At 35.3% G+C, this 19,742-nt stretch overlaps 1 pseudogene; it reads right to left on the minus strand.

Moving 5' to 3' along the window:
* Positions 1-19,742, minus strand: part of LOC127560731 (myosin-3-like) — a 39,446-nt pseudogene that overhangs the window by 13,079 nt on the left and 6,625 nt on the right.

The raw sequence follows: 19,742 nt of genomic DNA on the forward strand, positions 1-19,742 counted from the left end.
AAGTTGGCTCATATCTGGGTGGGGCTGGGAACAGGTCAGATCTTCTATTGGAATTCAAAGGGACCAGGATTTGTGAGTTAAAGGGCAATTTACATTATTAACTAGGAGAGGGTGGGAATCTAGAAAGGAATCTTTCCCGCATCAACATCATCAACTTGTTGCTCCAATTTGCTCTTGGTTTTTGTCAGTATATTGACTTTGTCTTCTTCAGCTTGAAGTTTGTTGATGGGCCTCTTGGAGAGCCTTCTTTTCCTTTGTTAGTTTCGCAATTGTTTCATCCTGTAATGCCAGAGAAACTGAGGCAGGAGAGAGATTAGAGAGTTTTTAATATTTTATTAATGGGAGAGTAAGATTGACTGGACAGGACTCTCGTCTCAAATTATCCAGTCAGACAGAGATAAAGATATACTGGGACCAAGGAATTCATGTTGGTCCCAGGTCTGGAGGAGACTATCATCTCAAAGAATCCAGCGTCCAGCATCCACAGCCAGCCGCCATTCTCCAGCAATGAATGGAGAATCTCTAACCTTTATATACCTTTTAGAGACAAAGAAGAGGGAAAAAGAGCGGGAAAAGCCCAGCTGGAAAAGGCTATGATAAAGATGTCAGTGAAATATCTTGGAATACTTTAAGGGATGTTGTAAATTTCTCAAGGACAGAAGATAATCAGGAAGTCTACTCTCTTGTTTATTTTGCTTGGGCTAACAATTTATATCCTTAGACTAATTGGTCCTCAGCCTTCATGGACCAGAGGGAGATTTACAGCTTAGGGGAGTAATTAGGGAGACTGAGACAAGGGAAACTTATACAAGGAAACTGAGTCAGGACAGTTGAAGAAAACTGTGGCATAACAATCCAGGCCTGCTAATTCCTCAGTTAGGTTTTTAATCTGTGAAAGAACACACAGGAAGACATGGAAAATTATCTGAGCAACCATTCCAAGTCCTTCCCTGACTTACATCAAGAAGAAATGCCCACAAAGAGCATACCTTGTTTTCTGTAGCGTGTTTTTCTTTTTCAACTTTGGCTAGTGTTAGCTCAAGGTCATCAATGTCTTTCTTGAGTTCTGAACATTCATCCTCCAGTTTTCTCTTCTTGGCTCTCAGTTCAGCATTGATCTCTTCTTCATCCTCAGCCCTTTCAGTCACTTCCTTGATTTTAGCTTCAAGTTGAAATTTGTCTTTAATCAGCTGGTCACATCTCTCTTCAGCATCCAACAAATTTTCACTTTCCTTTTAAAGAAAGAATTATTTATTTTTAGGAGAAACGTTTCTGTATGCCTTACACCCTCAATTATTCAATAAGCACCATGTAATATTTTTCAGCTAGTAAATGTCAGCTTTAAGATGGAAAAGAATAAGATTAATTAGTGCCTCAATTAATCATAGATTGAGAATAAAAAGGGACCTTAGAAATCAACTAGTCCAACTTCCTCATTTCTGGGATAATGAAACTGAAGCCCAAAGGTGAGGTGACTTGTCCACAGTCAAATAATAACAGAGGAATAATTAAATCCAGATCCCCGGGTCCTTTGACTTCAGAACTAGCATTGTTTTCATTGTATTATAATAAGCCACTAAAAGGAAATGATAGAAAGGTTTACCAAATACATACAGCTTGTACTTGGAGCTGAAGGTCATTTTTTTCTTGTAGCAGAGTCACCATTTTTTCCTCAAGCTCCTTTCTTTTTGCCTCTGATTTGGCAAGTTCATCTTTAGTTTTCTGGAATTCTTCCTTGATGGTAGCCATCTCCTTCTCTGTTTCAGCACTCTTGAGGAGGGGCTTAATCTTGAAAAACAATTTCATCCAAGGCCAGTGTTTGACATTCGTGAATGAAAGAATGTTGTACTGAATACAAAAGATAGATTCCCTGTAAGAAAACCTTAGTTACTTTGAGAAGAATATTCCGTGTGTGTGTGTGTGTGTGTGTGTGTGTGTGTGTGTGTGTGTGTGATGGTACTCTACCTTCTCTGGACCATTTTTTGGAATTCCACTCTCATGAGGAACCCTCTGCATATAGCTTGAGTTCACGTAATCAGTTTGGCTAACCGATCGTCCCTCCTCTCTTCCAGAGTTCCCAATAAGCCAGTTTTAAAGAACACCTTAAAAGAGAATAATCAAAACATTACTTAGTTGGCCAGGGATTGTGAGTAAGAAAGTGAGTAGCTAACATTTGAAATATGTTGGAAATATTAATTACTTTGGTATGTCCAAATTTATATTGAGTGTGGTCAATTTCAATAGATGCCAACAATTTTTCACAAGCTTTCTTGCTGTCAATAAACTGTCCCTCTGGGATAGCACTGGCATTCAATACATGGTATCTGCAAATTTAAATATAAGGAAAATGTTGGTTTGCTAAATTTGTAAAAACCTTAAAGATGAACAGATCCAAGCAACTCATTATATAAATGAAGAAACGAGATTCAAAGAGTTGAAGTGATATTTCCAATCATGCACATATTAAAGGCATCTCAGTTTCCTTGTTTGTAAAACAGTTTGGATGATTATTAATGTCCTTTCTGAATCCAACAATATTTTTCTTTATATTTTGATATTTTCTTTGAGGCATTGAGTGGGAGTTCATTGACTTTGGGATGGACCTGGCTGCCTGCATTGAGCTCATTGAGAAAGTATTTACCTATGTACTATAAAAATGTCCTCCTGTACAAAGTATATGCAAAGTGGATTGCATGATGGGAGAAACCAGTAGTTAGGAGGATCTAGAATGAGAGAGGAAAAGGATCTAGAAAGCCAAATGTAAGAAATGACACTTGAGCTGAGTTTTGAAAAGAAATATCTCTTTGAAAATAACTAGAAATTCTAAGAGGCAGATAGATATAAGGAGTAGGTTTACTCCAGACAAGGGTGAAACACGGAAACAGGAGAAAGAATGTCATATTTGAGGAACAGCAAGAATACTAGTTTGGTTGGATTTATATTGTATAATATAAATTATTTATGACAAGACTGGGGTTTTGTAAAGGTTATTGGAATTTATTAAGCTGGGAAGTGGTATAGTTAGCCCTAAGATTTAGGTTTTTTATTTGTTAATTGAAATGGGGAAATGCTGATAGGAAATCATTTTCAAATGAAAATTGAGACTTTCTTCAGAATTTCAAATTTATCATTTAAATTAGATGAATATATATTTTTTGGAGATTGAATCATGTATTCTAGTAAGGAGATGTTTATCCTAATTTATCCTAATAGGGCATATGATTGGTTGCCTCAAATTCTCCATCATCTTTATGAATTTTTTTACCTGCAGTTCTTTGATTTTCTTTTGGAATTGAAGGCCCAAAGTCTGTTCATCTTCTAGTTTGCTTTGCAACTGACTATATTCAAAGTCCTTCCTAAGGAAGGAAAATAAATTTAAAAAAATAAAGCAATATAACAGCTCCAAAATAACTGGGTTTGAGTTTAATGTATAAAAGTACTTTTAAAATGTCCCCTACCCGGAAAAGAGCTGAGACAGTTTGGAATGAAGATCCCTTCTTCTTTGCTACTTTCTTCTTTCTACCATCTGTTGAAAGAAGTGACAATATAAATTCTCAGCTAAATCAAACAAAACAAAAAAGAAGATAACATCTTACTTTTATTACCTTCTACAGCAGAAAAGGTGGCATAAAGACGAGCCAAAAGTTTATTAGATGATTTCTGGTATAATCCAACAACAGTTTCATTCAGAGGATCCTTGTTCTTGTTCTTCTCCAGCCAACCAGTGACACTGTAGTCCACTGTACCAGCATAGTATATGAAGGAGAAATGGGCCTCAGCCTTCCCTTTAGCAGGCTTGGGTTTCTGAAAGTTGCTGGACTTGCCAAAGTGCTGGTCATACAGCTTGTTCTTTTTTTTTTTTTTTTAATTTTTTATTTAATAATTACATTATATTGACACTCGTTTCTGTTCCGATTTTTTTCCCCCTCCCTCCCTCCACCCCCTCCCCTAGATGGCAAGCAGTCCTTTATATGTTGGATATGTTGCAGTATATCCTAGATATAATATATGTTCATACAGCTTGTTCTTGAAAGAAGCATCTGTGGCTTTGGGAAACATACACTCTTCTTCCAGGATGGAGAAAATGCCCATTGGCTGTATTTAAGTCAGGACAAGTTAACACAGGTAAATATGGTAACTTTGTACAGGAGGACATTTTTATAGTACATAGGTAAATACTTTCTCAATGAGCTCAATGCAGGCAGCCAGGTCCATCCCAAAGTCAATGAACTCCCACTCAGTGCCTTCGTTTTTGTACTCTTCCTGCTCCAGGACAAACATGTGGTGGTTGAAAAACTGTTGCAGTTTCTCATTGGTGAAGTTGATACACAGCTGCTCCAGGCTGTTATACTGGAAGTATAATTTCATATGATTTTAGTATGAAACATAAGACTTCAAATCAAAATTTAAAAGTTCAACAAAAGTTCACTGCCTCAAGTTTTGACTTTTCTGCAATCTCAGTCTTTGCTTTCTACTTTGTTTCTCAAATCAAACTTCATCAGTTTAATCCCATAAATGGAAGGAATTGAACCAGAGAGCAGCCTCTAAATAGCATGATCTATCTTATCAAATTTGAGTAGATCATAATCACTATCTCACTTATGCATCTACATCTGTTCCTTACATTACAACCAAGAAAATTTTTATTTTAAAACATCTGATTGTTAGTTATTATTGTAACTATTGTATACTTTTATATATACTTAATATATTATATTGTATAATGTATTCAAATATAATATACAATTATATAATATTGTACATTGTATTGTGATTATTATATAGTCATTATTGATTTCTAACCATTTCCCCAAGTCAACTTGTGATGTTTTTCTTAAATAAATTTGTTTTTTTTTCTGATTTTAATCTATACTATATAATTCAAAATTCTAGTTGGCTATCATTCCATCTTCTAAAAATAATCTCAAACCTTACAAATATCCCATCCCCCTTTAACAGAAAAAAATCCCTTTATCAATAAAGTTAGTTTAAAGTGACTGCAATATCAAAAATACCAAAGCCCCTAGAACCAAAGTCACAGGCAAATTTGCTATTAGAAAAGAATATGACTAACCTCAAATATTTCAAAGCCTGCAATATCTAAGACACCAATGAAATGTTGTCTTGGCAATTTAGTATCTAATTGCTGGTTGATACGTGTTACCATCCACAAGAATAATTTTTCATACATTGATTTGGAAAAAGCATTTACAGCATGGTGTACTTAGGAAGAAAAACAAACAGGCATTTAACTTAAAACCAATTGTTGTCAAGTATTAAGCATTACTTATTGGCTCTGAGATAGTAACTTACCTGGTCTACAGTTTGACCTTTGATAACATATTCATTTCCAACTTTCACCCTGGGGAACACAAGGCTTTCAGCAGATCAGATGAGTTCAGGCCCATCAGATATGCTGTTTTGTCAGCCACTGGCAGAAAAAGAAAGACAAATTACATGTGAGATCACATGAGGTTAAATCAAATGGAAAAGCCACATAGTACATTATTAAACTATTCTCAGATGCTCTTTTCAAATGTATAGTTTTCCCTCCCCTCAATAGTTTTTACCTCTTCTATTTGCTCTTTCAAAAGAAAGACTGACTATATCAATATAAGGAACTCCCTCCACTAATACTCCCAGATGCTTTAGATACTAGTAGATGGTTTTATTAATTGTTATGTTGAAAAAAAAAAGTTAATTGCCATATTTTGCCATATTTTGGTGATGAGTCTCTCTGAACATAGAAAAGCCACTGGACAAAAAACACTGTCTATATTATCAAGTATACAAAACTGACATAGTCCAATACACCAATACACCATAGGCCAACAATGATCTACAGTGAAAGAAAGTTATCAGTAATGAAAGAATAAAATCTTTAGAATGAGGTTTTTGCCTCTCAGGAAACATGTCACATAGAGTGACTCCAAACATTAATGGCACTGAAATTAAATAGCAGCATTCTAGTAATTTAATAAATGTAAGTTAACAATGTTTCCAAATTCTCTACCTTTGCAAATATGGTAAAGGGATAAGAGTGGCAGATTTGGGTTCAAATCCCTGCTTTGCCACTCTAAATCTGTGTGACTTTGTCATAATTGTTGTTCAGTTGTTTTTCAGTCATGTCTTATTCTTTATTACCACATTAGGGTTTTCTTGGCAAACATACTGAAATGATTTGCTATTTCTTTCTCCAGCTCATTTTTACAGATGAAGAAATTGAGACAGGAAACAGGGTTAAGTGACTTGCACAGAGTCACACAGTAAGTCAGTGTCTGAGACCAGATTTGAACTAAATAAAATGAGTCTTCCTGACTCCAGGCCCAGCACTCTACCCCACAGCACCCAGCTTTTGGCTAGTTATTTAAGTTCTTTATGCTTTGGTCTCCTTATGTTAAAATGAGGGCATCGGAACTCCTAAAGTTAAGACAGCAGCTTCCAAAGGAAAACTTTTAGGTTATTTCCACAAAAAAGACTTAGAGAATAATTACAATAAAATTCCTGCCTGGACTATAGTTGCTTGTCAAGATTTTTACCTTCAGTGCCATCTGGCTCTGCCTGTTCTTCTCGCTGTTTCTGCTTGAACTTCATGGTCCCATAATGCATCACAGCCCCTGTCAGCTTATTGATTCCTGATTTTTCATCTGGACTAACTCCCAGGATGTCAATGGCACTCTAGAATTTAAAGAATAGCAAATAAGTTGACTTGAATGGTAAGTAAATAATCTTTTGCTTCAGGCTGATTTTAAAAAAGTTTGGAAAGACATGAATTGATGCTGAGTATTGTGAACAGAACCAGGGGGACATTGTATACAATAACATCAAGATTATATGATGATCAGTTATAACCCTTCTCAGCAATATAGTGATCCGAGACAATTCTAATAGACTTGGGAAAGAAAATACCATCTTCATTCAGAGAGAACTAAGGAGACTGAAGGCACTTCAAAGCAAGCTATTTTCACTTTTTTATTTGTTTGTTTGCTTTTTTTTTTCTCATGGTTTTCCCATTTTGTTATGATTTTTTCTTTCACAACATGACTAAGATGGAAATATTTTAAATAATTGTATATGTATAACCTGAATCAGATTGCTTGCTGTCTTAGGAAAGGGGAGATGAGGGAGGGAGAGAGAGAAAAAGCTGAAATGCAAATTTTTTTTTTTAATGACTGTTGAAAACTATCTTTACATGTAATTGGGAAAATAAAATACTATTGAAATTTTAAAAATAAAAAATCTGATAAAAAAAAATCTTCTGCATTTGTTCCATTCTACTTATATCTATAGCTACCAACTCCTCTGTATCATGCTTGCCACCAAGATTTCACCTTGGCTAATGAATGGGTAATCATAAGGATTGGTTGTAATAAGCAGCAACTCTAAAACAAAATAGGAATTTTTTTAAATGACTCAAATAGAAGAAAGAACAGTTTGATTCTAGAACCCATACCATGAATTTTAAACATTACATTTTACTCTTCGCCTCCTCTTAGAAACAAATCTAAATCTGAGAAGTGAAATCTTCTTTAGTGAGAAATTAAACTCCTTGGAGTTTACTAGGTTACTTTGTGTAAGTACATATCATTAGTGAACAATTGGAATTGGTTTGAATCCTCTCATTGTTGGGAAGGGATGAGTGATTTTTTTTTTTTAAAGCACATATTACTTAGGTAAAAGCTTTTAAAGAGAATTCCTGATCTTTTGTCTTTATATGTCATCATTGTGACCAAGCCCAAGAAATCTGAATGAAAATTGACATTTCTCAACTAAGAAATAATAGTATGTATAATCATGTAGGGGGAAAATACAGCTTATTTAATATGTGCTGTTTTCTGGAATAGTCTGGCATTGAATCTTCTGGAAATCTATCTTTAGCCTCTAATATACTCTATCTCCAGTTTTGAGATAAGATATACATCAACCAGCTATCATAAAGGTATCTGCTGACCTGGGAGTGATATTCATATGAATTTTATTGTGTTGTTATGTCATAAGCCTTAAATCTAGAATATTTAAATCCTGGCTCCATTATTGACAAAACTACCTCTATGACTTTAGGCAAGTCATTTCATCTCTTTGGGTCTCAGTTTCCTATTTTGAAAAATGAGAAAATTAGATATTACTTCTACTGTCCAAATAAAATCTATCTGTAAAAATTTTAAATAACACATAGGAAGAAATAAAAATTTGGGGTTAAAGAGGGAGGGAGGAGTTAGAGGATGGAAAATATCCCAGTCAGTACAGTTTTTAAACACTCATCTGGCAGTAAATAAATTCTGGTCACAGAAAAAATGTGGGAATGCCCTAAAAATTTATGGAAATTCAGGTGCAAGATAGATGCACAAACAAGAGATAGATCACTCAGTTCTCACACACATGTACTCCAGCAAAAAAAGCTAAAATCTGATCCAGGTGAAATAATAATCAAGAAACAGAATGAGAAACTATAATAAGTAGCGTCGTCTACTTCAGAACTGCATGAAAAGTCAAGTCATAAGCAATACAAAAGGAGGCCACCAGCAAAACCAATGCTAGAGTAGACAAACTGTTAGCCTCTACAACTGGCCAGAGGCATATATACACTGGAAGGCTCTATGTCCAGTGACATCTTGTTGCAATCCTTACAAAGTGTTAAGTCACTAGAATTGATAGAGACAATAATTATCTAATTTAGCATGGTTCAGTATGGTTGATCTGATCCTACAAAGAGATGTTATGGGCCAGAACTTGAAACAAGGTACTAAGTGGAATTGAGGAGACAATGTTTAAATCTAGTTTAGAATTGATTTAACCCAACAACAAATGATGGTTTCCCAGTGATATAATGATTGGTGTATACTCAGTGTACAGCATATAAGCAAGAAGCTCTTAGAGCCAGGGACAGAAGCCCAGTTTACACCTTTGAGAATTCACACATTAGCTCACACATTAGAGTTCACAGGTTTGGGAGATTCACAAGTCAGAAGCCCACAATCCCATTCTCTCAGAGGAGGAGTCAATCTTTGAGTTCACACCTTTAAGAGAATCATATATAAGAAGCTCTTAGAGCTTCAGTCAGTCAGTCAGTTGAAAAGATTAAGAGGGGAGCGTCAGTTGGAGATTGAGAAGCCACGGGTCAGAGTTGAGCTAGAGGCAAAAGCTGGAAGAGCTAAAAAACAAGCTGCAAGAGCTCTTGGAACCAAGGAGGGAGATAGGCCTTTAAGAAAGCTAACCGGTCCCAAGGAAAGAGATAAGACATGGAAGGAAAAAATAAACATTTGGATTTTATCAGCTAGCTGCATTTTGAAGTGATTATTACTTTTAACTGAAATTAAGGCTGCCTTCAGAAAACCTCTCCAAGAAACCTGCTCCCAGAGAACCATTATATTATAAAAAAGAAGAAGAACATCACAACATCTAGAATAGCAAGACCACTGAGAAAGATCCAGGGACATAAATAAAACATAACTGACCTGGAAAACAAGTCAAAGAGAGGTAATTTAAGAATCATTTCATTTTCCAGGAGATTATTATACACAGCAACAAGATTATATGATGATCATATGTGGCTCTCTTCAACAATGAGAGGATTCAAACCAATTCCAATTGTTCACTAATGAAGAGAATCAGCTATGCTCAGAGAAAGAACTATGGGAAATGAGTGTGAACCACAACATAGCATTTCCACTCTTTCTGTTATTGTTTGCTTAAATTCTTGTTTTCCTTCTCAGATTTTTTTTCTTTCTTTCTAGGTCCAATTTTTCCTGTATAGCAAAATAACAGTATAAATATGTATACATATATTGGATTTAATATACTTTAACATATTTAACATGTATTGGACTACCTGCTATCTAGGGAACAGAAGGTTTTGCAAGGATCCGTGTTAAAAAATTACCCATGCATATGTTTTGTAAATAAAAAGCTGTAAGTAATATTAATAAAAAAGAATGATTTTGCCTTTGAATGTGGCATAGAATGTGACATATAGTAAAAATTTAATAAAAGCTTGCTTTTTTGTAAAAAAAAAAAAGTCATTTCATTTTTTTTAATTTTTAATTTTTATTTAATAATTACTTTATATTGACAGAATCCATGCCAGGGTAATTTTTTTACAACATTATAATAAAGAAAAGAAAATCTTATGAACTTCATAACCAAAGCCCAGAGCTCCTATGTTAAAGATAGAATACTTCAAACATATGAAAAAAAGCAACTGAAGTAACAAAGGATCACAGTGAGTAGAACACATTATCCAACAATTTCTCCTAAAATATAGAGATCTTTGGATACAATATTCCAAAAGGCAAAACACAATCAAGATTCACTTTCTTGAAAAGTTTAGTATAATTTTACAGATTGAGAATAGATTTTACTTGAATAATGGTCTTTCAAGCACTTCTGATGAAAAAACTAAAGCTCTTACAAATTTTGAAATACAAATACAAATTAAGAGAAATCTAGAAAGGTAAATTTATTTCAGCAAATGGAAGACTCTGTATTCCAGTAAGTGAGATAAAACAAGTGTTGCTTCAGAACTTTAATATCTTCATAGTATAGTGATAGAATTAAATAGCAAAAAGAGGACCTGGAAATAGATTGGTTCTGTTCTGAGGATTTGAAGAAAGTAAATAGAAGAGAAGACAAAAGGAGGGATATATTGATTATATAAAGGAGGAAGAAAAAGCTAAAGCTAGCTATTTCTTATAATCCAGGTATATATGAAAAAGAGTATATACAAATATGGAGGAAGGATGGGGAAAACAGGTATCAAAGGAAACTCACTCTTATCTGAAAGAAAGAAAAAGCAAGATGGGAAAGCGCCATTGTGTTATGCCACAGTTCTCTTTAACTGTCCTGACTCAGTTTCCCCGTACGAGTTTCCCTTGTCTCAGTTTCTTTAACTGTTCTGTCTCAGTCCCTAAGTTGTAACTCCCCCTCTAGGCCATTAAGACTGAGGACCATTTGCTCTAAGGTTATAAATTGTTAGCAAGATAAACAAGAGAGTAGACCTCCTGACTCTTTTCTCCTCAAGAATTTACAATATCCCTCTAAAATATTCCAAGATACCTCACTGATATCTTTACTTCTGTGTATTCAGACATCCTGTTTCTGGGTTTTTAGGATTTATGGCCTCCCCCATCCTGACAGAAGTTTTCCCATGCTTCTTACCCCTTCCTTTGTTTAGAGAAAAGGTATTTAAGAAATTGGGGTTCCTCCATTCATTGCTGGAGGCTGGAGGCAGGATGCTGGATGCTGGACGCTGGATTCTTTGAGATGACAGTCTCCTGCAGCCCTGGGACCAACATGGATTCCTTGATCCCAGTATATCTTTATCTCTGTCTGACTGGATAATTTGAGACTAGAGTCCTGTCCAGTCAATTTTACTCTCCCATTAATAAAATATTAAAAACTCTCTAATCTCTAATGCCTCAGTTTCTCCGGCATTACAATTGAAACATTTTGAAAACTGCACTCAAGTGAACAAAAAGAAATTGGTAAGGAAATACAGACAAGTAGGAGAATCTTCACTAGAAAGGCACACTAATGCACTATTGATAAATCTGTGAATTGGTTCAGTCATTAGGGAAAGCAAATTCTGAGCTATGCCATAAAAATCATTAAGGAAACTGCTCGGAGTCTTATAATTCAAAGAGAGAAGAAAGGGATTTATATAGAGAATATATATATCTGTAGCAGGTTTTTTGTAATAGCAAAAAACTTAGAAATTAAATAGGTGCTTACCTATTGAAAAATGACTAAATACATTATAGTTTGTGAGTGTAATGGAATATTGTTGCATAAGATATAACAAAATGGAATATTTTAGGAACTGGGAAAGTGAACAGAGCCAAGAGGACAATTTATATTATGACAATAGCATTGCTATTGTTAAATAATGCTGAATGACTTTAGAACTATAATAAAATACTATTAAGTCACAGTTCCAGTGATGGACTCAAAAGACAGAATAAGAAATACCTTTTTTGGACTTCCGGTTAAGATGGCGGAGAGGAGGCTCACTGCTGCATAAGCTCCACGCTTTCTCTCACTATCCACTTCATTACAAGTCTCTGAATTAATGCTTGACTGAAAAAACCCACATATAGTTACCAAGAGAAGCCATCCTTGAGATCCCCCAAGAAAGGTCTGTCTTTACTGGAGGGCTGGGACGGTTTTAGATCGGGCACAGGAGGCGGGCAGCGGCAGTGAGAGCACGGGAGCAGACTGGAGAGGGGGTGGGAAGTGATCGCAGCCATCTCTGCGGGGAGAGCTTCGCTACAGGTTTGGATACTTTGCTCCGGCAGCAAGTCAGCAGCCCAGCAGAGAAGCTAAAAACACCGGGGCTGAAGAATACAACCCCAAACAGCTGGAGTCTCTCGGGACCTGGCCGCCCCCTCTTTTCCCCCCCACAGTGACTCAGCACACTCTGGGATCTCAGAGCGCACGCGCAACACAGTCCTGCTAGTGCCTCACTGCTGCCTCCTGCAGTCTGTAGAGGAAGCTCGATAACATACCCAGCCCCTCCCCCAAAGAAAGACTCCAGTTTTTTCTGTTTTTCTTTGGTAGTTTGTCTCTGATTATTAGACAGAATGAGCAAGAAACTGAAGAGGACTTTAACCCTTGACAGCTTCTACACAGATAGAGAGCAGACTCTAAATCCTGAGGAGACTAAAAGCAGACAGTCCCCAGGTGAATCCCCAAAGGAGGAGATCATCTGTTCCTCAGCACAGATGAACCTCATAGAAGTGATTAAAAAGGCTCTCACAAGGGAGCTAGAAGAAAAATGGGGAAAGCAGAGTGAGGCTTGGGAAAAGGAGAGGGAGGCTTGGCAAAAGAGCCTGGAGAAAGTTAAAGAGAGAGTGGATAAAGAAGTAAAATCCTTGAAAAATAGGATTAGTGAACTAGAAACAGAAAACAGCTCTCTAAAAAACAAAATTGGCGAAATGGAAAAAAATTCCACAGAACAAAAGAACTCAATTGGACAATTAGAAAAAGATTTTAAAAAAGTGAGTGAAGAAAATACTTCACTAAAAATCAGAATTGAACAAGTGGAATTGAATGACTCGAGGAGACAAGAAGAATCAGTCAAGCAAATACAAAAAAATCAAACAATGGAGAAAAATGTGAAATACCTTCTGGGGAAGACAACAGACCTGGAAAACAGATCCAGGAGAGACAATCTGAGAATCATTGGACTCCCAGAAAAGCATGATGAAAAAAAGAGCCTGGATACTATTTTCCAGGAAATTATCAAAGAGAACTGCCCAGAAGTCATAGGAACAGAGGAAAAAATAAACATTGAAAGGATTCATCGATCACCCACTGAAAGGGATCCTAAAATCAAAACACCAAGGAATATAGTGGCCAAATGCCAGAACCCTCAGATGAAGAAAAAAATATTGCAAGCAGCTAGAAAAACCCAATTCAAGTATCAAGGAGCCACAATAAGGATCACCCAGGATCTGGCAGCATCCACATTAAAAGATCGAAGGGAATATGATATTCCAAAAGGCTAAGGAACTTGGTATGCAACCAAAAATAACTTACCCAGCGAGAATGAGCATCTTTTTCCAGGGAAGAAGATGGACATTCAATGAAGTAAGCGAATTTCACCTATTTCTGATGAAAAAACCAGAACTTAACAAAAAGTTTGATCTACAAATATAGAACTCAAGAGAAATCTAAAAAGGTAAAGATTAATTTTGGGAACTATATTTTGACTATATAGATATATAAAGAATACATGTATACCTTGTTCTAGAAATTGATGTGGAAAGGACATTGTATCAGAAAAAGGGTAAAGTGGGGGTAGTACATCTCATGAAGAGGCATAGGAAACCTATTATATCTGAGAGAAAGAATGGAGGGGGATGAATATAGTGGGTATCTTACTGCCTTCAGAATTGGCTTTAAGTGAAAAATCTTAAGACATATTCAATCTATGGTGAAACTTCTCCCACCTCATTGAAAAGTGAGAAGGGAAAAGTGAAAAGGGAAGGAATAAGCTAAGCGGAAGGGAATACGGAAACTGGGAGGGAAAGGGGTAAGATAGGGGGAGGAACTCTAAGGCGGGGGGAGGGATACTAAAAAGGGAGGGCTGTGAGAAGCAAGTGGTGCTCACAAGCTTAATACTGGGAAGGGAAGGGGGAAGGGGAAAGAAGGGAGAAAAGCATAAACCGGGGTTAACAAGATGGCAAGTAATACAGAATTGGTCATTCTAACCATAAATGTGAACGGGGTAAACTCCCCCATAAAGAGGAAGCGGTCAGCAGAATGGATTAAAAGCCAGAATCCTACAATATGTTGTTTACAGGAAACACACCTGAAGCGGGGAGATACATGCAGGTTAAAGGTAAAAGGTTGGAGCAAAATCTACTATGCTTCAGGTGAAGTCAAAAAAGCAGAGGTAGCCATCCTGATCTCAGATCAAGCTAAAGCAAAAATTGATCTAATTAAAAGAGATAAGGAAGGGCACTATATCTTGTTAAAGGGTAGCATGGATAATGAAGCACTATCTATATTAAACATATATGCACCAAGTGGGTAGCATCTAAATTCTTAAAAGAGAAACTAAGAGAGCTGCAAGAAGAAATAGACAGTAAAACTATAATAGTGGGAGATCTTAACCTTGCACTCTCAGAATTAGATAAATCAAACCACAAAATAAATAAGAAAGAAGTCAAAGACGTAAATAGAATACTAGAAAAGTTAGATATGATAGATCTCTGGAGAAAATGTAATGGAGACAGAAAGGAATACACTTTCTTTTCAGCAGTTCATGGAACCTATACAAAAATTGACCATATATTAGGACATAAAAACCTCAAACTCAAATGCAGTAAGGCAGAAATAGTAAATGCATCCTTTTCAGACCACGATGCAATGAAAATTACATTCAACAAAAAGCCAGGGGGAAGTAGACCAAAAAATAATTGGAAACTAAATAATCTCATACTAAAGAATGATTGGGTGAAACAGCAAATCATAGACATAATTAATAACTTCACCCAAGAAAACGATAATAATGAGACATCATACCAAAATGTATGGGATGCAGCCAAAGCGGTAATAAGGGGAAATTTCCTATCTCTAGAGGCCTATTTGTATAAAATAGAGAAAGAGAAGGTCAATGAATTGGGTTTGCAACTAAAAATGCTAGAAAAGGAACAAATTAAAAACCCCCAGTCAAACACTAAACTTGAAATTCTAAAAATAAAAGGAGAGATCAATAAAATTGAAAGTAAAAATACTATTGAATTAATTAATAAAACTAAGAGTTGGTTCTATGAAAAAAACCACAAAATAGACAGACCCTTAGTAAATCTGATTAAAAAAAGGAAAGAGGAAAATCAAATTGTTAGTCTTAAAAATGAAAAGGGAGAGCTCGCCACTAACGAAGAGGAAATTAGAGCAATAATTAGGAGTTACTTTGCCCAACTTTATGCCAATAAATTCGACAACTTAAATGAAATAGAAAAATACCTCCAAAAATATAGCTTGCCCAAACTAACAGAGGAAGAAGTAAATATCCTAAACAGTCCCATCTCAGAAAAAGAAATAGAACAAACTATCAATCAACTCCCTAAGAAAAAATCCCCAGGACCAGATGGATTTACATGTGAATTCTACCAAACATTTAAAGAACAATTAATTCCAATGTTATATAAACTATTTGAAAAAATAGGGATTGAAGGAGTCCTACCAAACTCCTTTTATGACACAGACATGGTACTGATACCTAAACCAGGTAGGCTGAAAACAGAGAAAGAAAATTATAGACCAATCTCCCTAATGAATATTGATGCTAAAATCTTAAATAAAATATTAGCAAAAAGATAACAGAAAATCGTCACCAGGATAATACACTATGACCAAGTAGGATTTATACCAGGAATGCAGGGCTGGTTCAATATTAGGAAAACTATTAGCATAATTGACTATATCAATAACCAAACAAACAAAAACCATATGATCATCTCAATAGATGCAGAAAAAGCATCTGATAAAATCCAACATCCATTCCTAATAAAAACACTTGAGAGCATAGGAATAAATGGACTTTTCCTTAAAATAGTCAGGAGCATATATTTAAAACCATCAGTAAGCATCATATGCAATGGGGAAAAACTGGAACCTTTCCCAGTAAGATCTGGAGTGAAGCAAGGTTGCCCACTATCACCATTATTATTTAATATCGTATTAGAAACACTAGCCTCGGCAATAAGAGTCGAGAAAGATATAAAAGGAATTAGAGTAGGCAATGAGGAAACCAAACTATCACTCTTTGCAGATGATATGATGGTATACCTAGAGAACCCCAGAGATTCTACTAAAAAGCTATTGGAAATAATTCATAATTTTAGCAAAGTAGCTGGCTACAAAATAAATCCCCATAAATCCTCAGCATTTTTATACATCACCAATAAAACCCAACAGCAAGAGATATAAAGAGAAATTCCATTCAGAATAACTGTTGATACCATAAAATATTTGGGAATCTATCTACCAAAGGAAAGTCAGGAATTATATGAGCAAAATTATAAAAAAGTCTCCACACAAATAAAGTCAGACTTAAATAATTGGAAAAATATTAAGTGCTCTTGGATCGGCCGAGCGAACATAATAAAGATGACAATACTCCCTAAACTAATCTATTTATTTAGTGCTATACCAATCAGACTTCCAAGAAAATATTTTATTGATCTAGAAAAAATAACAACAAAATTCATATGGAACAATAAAAAGTCGAGAATCTCAAGGGAATTAATGAAAAAAAAAATCAAATGAAGTTGGCCTAGCTGTACCTGATCTAAAATTATATTATAAAGCAGCAGCCACCAAAACCATTTGGTATTGGCTAAGAAATAGATTAGTGGATCAGTGGAAAAGGCTAGGTTCACAAGACAGAATAGTCAACTATAGCAATCTAGTGTTTGACAAACCCAAAGCCTCTAACTTCTGGGAAAAGAATTCATTATTTGATAAAAACTGCTGGGATAATTGGAAATTAGTATGGCAGAAATTAGGCATGGACCCACACTTAACACCATATACCAAGATAAGATCAAAATGGGTCTATGACCTAGGCATAAAGAACGAGATTATAAATAAATTAGAGGAACATAGAATAGTTTATCTCTCAGACTTGTGGAGGAGAAAGAAATTTGTGACCAAAGATGAACTAGAGACCATTACTGATCACAAAATAGAAAATTTTGATTACATCAAATTAAAAAGCCTTTGTACAAATAAAACTAATGCAAACAAGATTAGAAGGGAAGCAACAAACTGGGAAAACATTTTCACAGTTAAAGGTTCTGATAAAGGCCTCATTTCCAAAATATATAGAGAACTGACTCAAATTTATAAGAAATCAAGCCATTCTCCAATTGATAAATGGTCAAAGGATATGAACAGACAATTTTCAGAGGATGAAATTGAAACTATTACCACTCATATGAAAGAGTGTTCCAAATCATTATTGATCAGAGAAATGCAAATTAAGACAACTCTGAGATACCACTACACACCTGTCAGATTGGCTAAGATGACAGGAAAAAATAATGATGAATGTTGGAGGGGATGCGGGAAAACTGGGACACTAATGCATTGTTGGTGGAGTTGTGAACGAATCCAACCATTCTGGAGAGCAATCTGGAATTATGCCCAAAAAATTATCAAATTGTGCATACCCTTTGATCCAGCAGTGTTTTATTGGGCTTATATCCCAAAGAAATACTAAAGAAGGGAAAGGGACCTGTATGTGCCAAAATGTTTGTAGCAGCCCTGTTTGTAGTGGCTAGAAACTGGAAAATGAATGGATGCCCATCAATTGGAGAATGGCTGGGTAAATTGTGGTATATGAATGTTATGGAATATTATTGTTCTGTAAGAAATGACCAGCAGGATGAATACAGAGAGGACTGGCGAGACGTACATGAACTGATGCTAAGTGAAATGAGCAGAACCAGGAGATCATTATACACTTCGACAATGATATTGTATGAGGACATATTTTGATGGAAGTGGATTTCTTTGACAAAGAGACCTGAGTTTCAATTGATAAATGACGGACAAAAGCAGCTACACCCAAAGAAAGAACACTGGGAAACGAATGTGAACTATCTGCATTTTTGTTTTTCTTCCCGGGTTATTTATACCTTCTGAATCCAATTCTCCCTATGCAACAAGAGAACTGTTCAGTTCTGCAAACATATATTGTATCTAGGATATACTGCAACATATCCAACATATAAAGGACTGCTTGCCATCTAGGGGAGGGGGCGGAGGGAGGAAGGGAGGGAAAAAAATCGGAACAGAAACGAGTGTCAATATAAAGTAATTATTAAATAAAAATTAAATTAAAAAAAAAGGCAAAAAAAAAAAAAAAAAAAAAAAGAAATACCTTTTTTTTGGACTTAGCCAGGAATTTGAATTCTTGAGATGTCTTGGACCATTTGAATGCTTCTTCATTGGTCCAGTGAAGTGTGTTATTTTAAAATGAAACTGTCTGGAATTAAAACCACCATTTAATTTTTCTCCACTAAAAATGTGCTGGTGGATTTCCACATTGTGCATATCAATGACCAATTTTTTCCACGTTAGTAAATTGTGCATGAGGACACAAGATGGCGCTAAAGGACAAGAGAATTGTTTCTGCAGGGTAGGCAAGCTTTGTTTAAAGGGCCTGTGGTTTACAGTTTTATATTTCTAGATATCTAGATATCTATAGATATATACATATATATTTAAATTACTTTCTTCATTATGTAATAAAGTACACTGTGATGAGAGATTTTTGAAAATTTTTTTTCTTAATGATTTGTCTGTGTTAACATAGTCATATTCCCAGAATAGTTTACCAAAATGGACTGGCCTCCATTTTGATGCAATGAGAAGAGCAAAGGATTGGAAGTCTAAAAACTTAAGTTCCAAACTTAGTTCTCTGTAGATTTGAACAAATCACTCATTCCCTGAGTAGTCTCTTCCCTCATCTTACCCAGATCTTATTCTATAATCTTATAATCCAATGACTTTTAAAATATATATATATACACACATATATGATGCTCTACCTACAGGCAAAGCAATTTGACTGACATGATTAAAAAAAAAAGACTGAAATGTCTAAGAGCCAGACATATTGGTTCATTTCTCATTGAAGTAAAAGATCTTTCTTATCAATGAGCTCAGGCTTCTTATTTGAAAAAATCTGGTAGAAGATATGATAGCTTCTTTCAGCCTTTAACTGGAAGGTAACCCTTGACTTCTCTAGCAAATCTAGAACACAAATACATTTTTATTTGCCAAACTGCCTCTGGTTAGTGTAAGCAGTAAACTGATCTTAATTATTTACTTACAGGTCTCAATATCTGCAGAGGCAAGCTTTCCTATGGTTCCAAAGTGAATTCGTATAAACTTGCCCTATGAGGACAAGAAGAAACCATAGTTGGCCACAATCAAACACAAATATAATTTTCAAGTCAGACTGACTTAAGAGTGTTAACATTTCCCATGAGGTCTACTTGAAAAATAAATATAAATTTATTATTCAAAAACTTTTTCTTTTTTTTTAGATTGACAACGTATGGCCTTCCCTTTCACCTTCTTTCCTCATTCAATATAATCCAATTCAATAAACATTTATTAAGCACCTACTATCTGCTTAATAGCATACTATACTAGGTCATGGATTTACAAAAGCCAAAAAAGAAAAAGTATAGTATCTTTGCTTGGGAATGAAGATGGTGGTAACT

This window comes from Antechinus flavipes, chromosome 4 (genome assembly GCF_016432865.1).
Source record: "Antechinus flavipes isolate AdamAnt ecotype Samford, QLD, Australia chromosome 4, AdamAnt_v2, whole genome shotgun sequence".
NCBI lineage: Eukaryota > Metazoa > Chordata > Mammalia > Dasyuromorphia > Dasyuridae > Antechinus > Antechinus flavipes.